The sequence below is a fragment of the Rhinoraja longicauda genome, chromosome 16, assembly GCF_053455715.1.
Source record: "Rhinoraja longicauda isolate Sanriku21f chromosome 16, sRhiLon1.1, whole genome shotgun sequence".
NCBI classification, from domain to species: Eukaryota; Metazoa; Chordata; class Chondrichthyes; order Rajiformes; family Arhynchobatidae; genus Rhinoraja; species Rhinoraja longicauda.
Genome location: NC_135968.1, coordinates 2,533,643 through 2,538,443, shown reverse-complemented (window position 1 = coordinate 2,538,443; position 4,801 = coordinate 2,533,643). Strand labels below are relative to the sequence as shown.

At 44.6% G+C, this 4,801-nt stretch overlaps 1 non-coding gene across 1 annotated transcript; it reads left to right on the top strand.

The window, feature by feature from the left end:
• Positions 1-582: 582 nt before the first annotated feature.
• On the top strand, positions 583-654 carry trnat-cgu (transfer RNA threonine (anticodon CGU)). Its single transcript has one exon. It is a non-coding gene; the product is annotated as a tRNA-Thr (tRNA).
• The last annotated feature ends 4,147 nt before the right edge of the window (positions 655-4,801 follow it).

Genomic DNA, 4,801 nt, shown 5'->3' with positions numbered 1-4,801 from the left:
AGACCTTATGCGTTCAGCGAGGTCGTGACACTGTTCCAATTAATATTAGCCTTGTCCAACCTGCCGCTGAATAAATAAACCCTTCTTTTGTTTCTGAAGCTGTCGACTGGACAGTGTCGATGTGAAGAGGATCTTTCCACGAGTGGGAGTCTCGGACTAGGTCTGGGACCCCAACTTGCTTCTAGTGTGGATTACATGCCCCTAAAGTGGAATAACGCGCAATAAATCGTAGCTTTACAATCTGGTGACATTGATGAGGATGTTTGAAGTATGAAAGTGTGCCGAATCGGGATGAGTGGTGGTCGGTGCGGAATTAGATACTTGATTTTCTGTCGCGGAATTAGGACACCACCTCATTTGCGAAAGCTGGGTGCATTAAACATTGGTCGCCTTTTGGTATTTCGACGCACCTGACCCGTATGTAAGAGTAAATCAGCCCCGTTTCATTGCTTCCAATTCCCATAACTGCACAATTCGTAAAAATGTTAGATCTGCATCACTAAATGAGACATTTTGGTAGCATCCTCTTTAAACAACTGTGCTCATATTTAAATCGTTCTGGGAAATGACCATCGTCATCGAGGCGCGGTGGCCAAGTGGTAAGGCGTCGGTCTCGTAAACCGAAGATCGCGGGTTCAAATCCCGTCCGTGCCTGTTGGTATTTACTTCCCTTTAACACGATGCTATCTAAGGACTCACTCCTGTTCAGCAGATTAATGACCGGAATACCCCGATTGTTGATGATACGTTTTTATTCCCGTTACACTAACCGTGCTTTTAAACGCAGCAGTGCTTTACTTGACCACATGGGCCAGGGAGAAAGACAACGCGATTCCGAACGACTTACTTCTCTCACTGGTGAAAATAAATCGTGCGCATCCACTTAACATCTCAAGGGGCCATCTTTGAACTCTCACACTCTACATCCAGGGACCAAACAGTATTTGGATGAAGTAGCCAGATTCAATTAACCCCCGACTTCATAAGGGGGGAAGAACACGCACACAATATAAAATGAAGGGAAACAAACGTTTATTAGAACAACAATATACCTGCAGTGCAATTACAATGAAACAATCACAACGCACGAAAATTAAGCAGCAAGAAAGGAATATACAAACGCCGAGCTTCAAACGTTCCGCGGAAGCTCTTCGTGAGAGCGAGATTGAAGCGAAGATTGTTTGCAATTAACTTGTAATTTGTGGTTCCTAGAGCCGTCCCAGAATCTCGACTCGCAATGACATAAGACTGAAGAGACTACCGTCCGCAGCTAGCCAACGAGTATTATAGTCGACAAGAAAACATACATTGGCCCAAATTAACGTTTATTGAACCTAATAATTATTTGAGTGGTAGCCAGGCCAAAGTCAAATACAGGAAAAATACTTATTATAAATAGATTCTGCTAAACACTGGAGCCAGGAAGCACCTGTGGGAAGCTGAACATGAACACAGTTCAACCGCAAAGTACATTATTGTGCCGCCTTACTACTTCTGAATTGTATGATCAACGTTTTGGCGAGCATGACCACTAATTGAGCCACTTGCTAATTAACTTGTATGGACATGTAGCCGCGTCCTTCAACTGCTGTCTGAATTTAGCCTGAATCCCGACTTAAATACAGGAGTTGGTGGAGGAACTGAGAAGTTACAGCATGTATCCGCTCTCTTGGTGGATGAAGCGTGGGTCTCTGAGGTAGGAATCGTTAGGATAGTTATTGCTTGCAATTTTAAAGAATAGGAAATCCACAATGTAGGTAAAACACAAGAGACGGAAACAACCCGTGATGCCACGAGCAAAGTAATGGACCGCTTCCTGCTCTCCAGCTCCGCGTCGTTCTGCGCTGCGCCATTGCTCTGGGCCCGGAGTCGCTTGCGGGCTCCACTGGTTACTACAATGTGTCTGACCGTCAGGGCATTGAGCAGCAATATCATGGGGAATGAAATGCGCAATTTGAACAAACAACGCGCACATTCATAAACTCTCCTTGCCACTAAAATGTGAAAAAAGTATTTTATGTCGCAGAACCAGGGCACGTCGTCAACGAGCAGAAAATAAGTGGAGCGTTTATCAAACACCGCCGCACACAAGCTAATTCCTATCACGAGAGTCGCGGTTCTGTCGGTGCAGAATTTTATTTTTAGCCTCTGCGAACCAATGGAGATGTACCGGTCGAAGTTGAATACGACCGTGAACCAGGCGGAAGTGTCTTTGGACGGAAGTGTCTTTTTTTAATCTCTTACCACGTCCTAGATGCGATTTTTTTCCGTATCGTATCACCGTTCGCACTACGACCAAACATCGAGAAGTTGATGGCCTTTGCTGGATACCGACCTCGGGAGCTGCAAACGCGGGAGCCTGCCGACTAAACCTCGTGGAGCTTGTGATCCCTGTCGGGGGTTGATTTTGGAGCTCCAACCGCGGGAGCCTGCGGACGTAAACATCGTGGAGCTCGCGGTCCCTGTTTAGAAACTGACTTCGGGAGCTCCATGCCGTGGGAGCTTCGACCACCCCGAAGCTGGAGCTTCGTTCGCCCTGACGCGGGAGCTTCGATCCTGCGGATGGTTCGACTACCCCGACCGCGGGAGCATAAAGAAGAAGTAGATTGGACGTTATTGTCTTCCTTTACAGTGAGGAATGTGGGAATGCGCTGTGGTGGATATTTATGTTAATTTTTATGTAGTTGTGTATCTTGTTGCTTTTTTAAAATAAAGCATGGGTGTATGGTATTTCGAGTTTCAGTGTACCTTAACTGATACATGTGACAATAAACTGACATTTGAACCTTTGATCATTGAAAAGGAATTTCGTTAGTCAGGTGGTGGTGAATCTGTGGAATTGTTTACCTCAGAATGCTATGGGGACCGTCAATGGATATTATTAAGGCAGAGATAGATAGGTTCTTGATGTATGGGTGTCAGAAGTCATGGGGAGAAGACAGGACAATAGGCTTAGGAGGGAGAGATAAATCAGCCATGATTAAATAGCGGAGTAGATCTGATTGGCCGAATAGTCTAATTCTGCTCCTATCACTTATGACCATAAAATCTTATGACAATTGACAAAATTAGTGAATTGACGCAGTATGCTGTTACAAAGCCAGCTTCCCCCCCGCTCGCCAGCCCTCAACAAACCGAAGTAATGGTTCACCGATGCACCTTTTTTCTCCTATTTTATACAGTGTAGAAAAGACATGCTACGTTATACCCCATTCCTCCAATGGGAACTTATTCTCCCTGCAAATCCATTTCGTATTATTATATGTGTCGATCAGATCCCCTCGTAATTGTCGGTTTGATTAGCCATCCCAGTTTCTCCATGTGGCCGCATAATCCACCTCCCCGCAATCATTGATCACTAGATTTATTTTCAGTACATCTTTTAATCAAGTTCAATTCACACCTGTCATCAAGGGAGCTTTAAAGACCCAATTGATGGAAAAAGCACCCACGACTTAGTATGATTGTATTCTAATTCTTTGATTGCAAATGAGTTGCAAATGAATTCCAAAATATTGTTGCGCTGACCTGCCATTGTCAGCAACTGTGAAGAACGCCGCGACTTTGTTTCTTGTATTCTCTTTTTTAAATTTCAGTTCAATGGTTTATACTGCATGGCTGTTGGGAAGGAATTGGTGACGTTTCTGGTCGAGACCCCTCTTCATTCCTTCTCTTCAGAGATGCTGCCTATCCCGCTATGTTACTCCAGCTTTTTGAGTCTACCTTCGGTGTGAACCAGCATCTACAGTTCCTTCCTGCACAGTTTATACTGCATGTACATATTCCTACTAATTATGGATAGTCAACATGGGATTGTACGGGTGATTCGAAACTAGCTTAGATGGAACATATGGGCGGCACGGTAGCGCAGCGGTAGAGTTGCTGCTTTACAGCGAATGCAGCGCCGGAGACTCAGGTTCGATCCTGACTACGGGTGCTGCACTGTAAGGAGTTTGTACGTTCTCCCCGTGATCTGCGTAGGTTTTCTCCGAGATCTTCGGTTTCCTCCCACACTCCAAAGACGTACAGGTATGTAGGTTAATTGGCTGGGTAAATGTAAAAAATTGTCCCTAGTGGGTGTAGGATAGTGTTAATGTACGGGGATCGCTGGGCGGCACGGACTTGGAGGGCCGAAAAGGCCTGTTTCCGGCTGTATATATATGATATGATATGATATCTTGGGTAGCATAGACAATTTAGGCCAACAGGCCCGTTTCCGTGATGCATGACTATGATTAAGACGAATTACAACACGATAATTAAACATCGCCGTCAATTTGTTTCCTGTTCCATCGGACTGTTTACGTCGCGTCTTCGTCCAATCCTATACGTTTAAAAAATTACAGCAATGCAAGGAAATCGAGCTGTGCTTACATTTGCAGAAGTATCCTGAATTCGTCAATTGAGCAAAAGAGTATTCTCAATGTCGATCTTTGTGGAACCATGTTATACCGTCGATTTCTCGCAAAAAACCCCAAAACATTCAGTACATTAACGCCTTTGATGTCAACATTTTCGTTTAATCCCAGGTACTTCAGACTCCATTCAAGACGTTTTCAATGTCTTTTACCATAGACTAACGACATAGACCATTCCGGTAAGCTCTCTTCAGATTACCTACTTTAATTTTAAAGTCTCTCTACTTGCGTGCTTTCTATTGGTCCGGACCCTTCTTCAGAGTCTATCGAACGGTCGCAACAAGAAACGTGGTCTGTCCATTTCTCGCTACAGATGCTACCCGAACCGCTGCCTCCTGCAGTTATTTTGAATGTTTCTATTGGAGAAACGTCATTTTACTTGT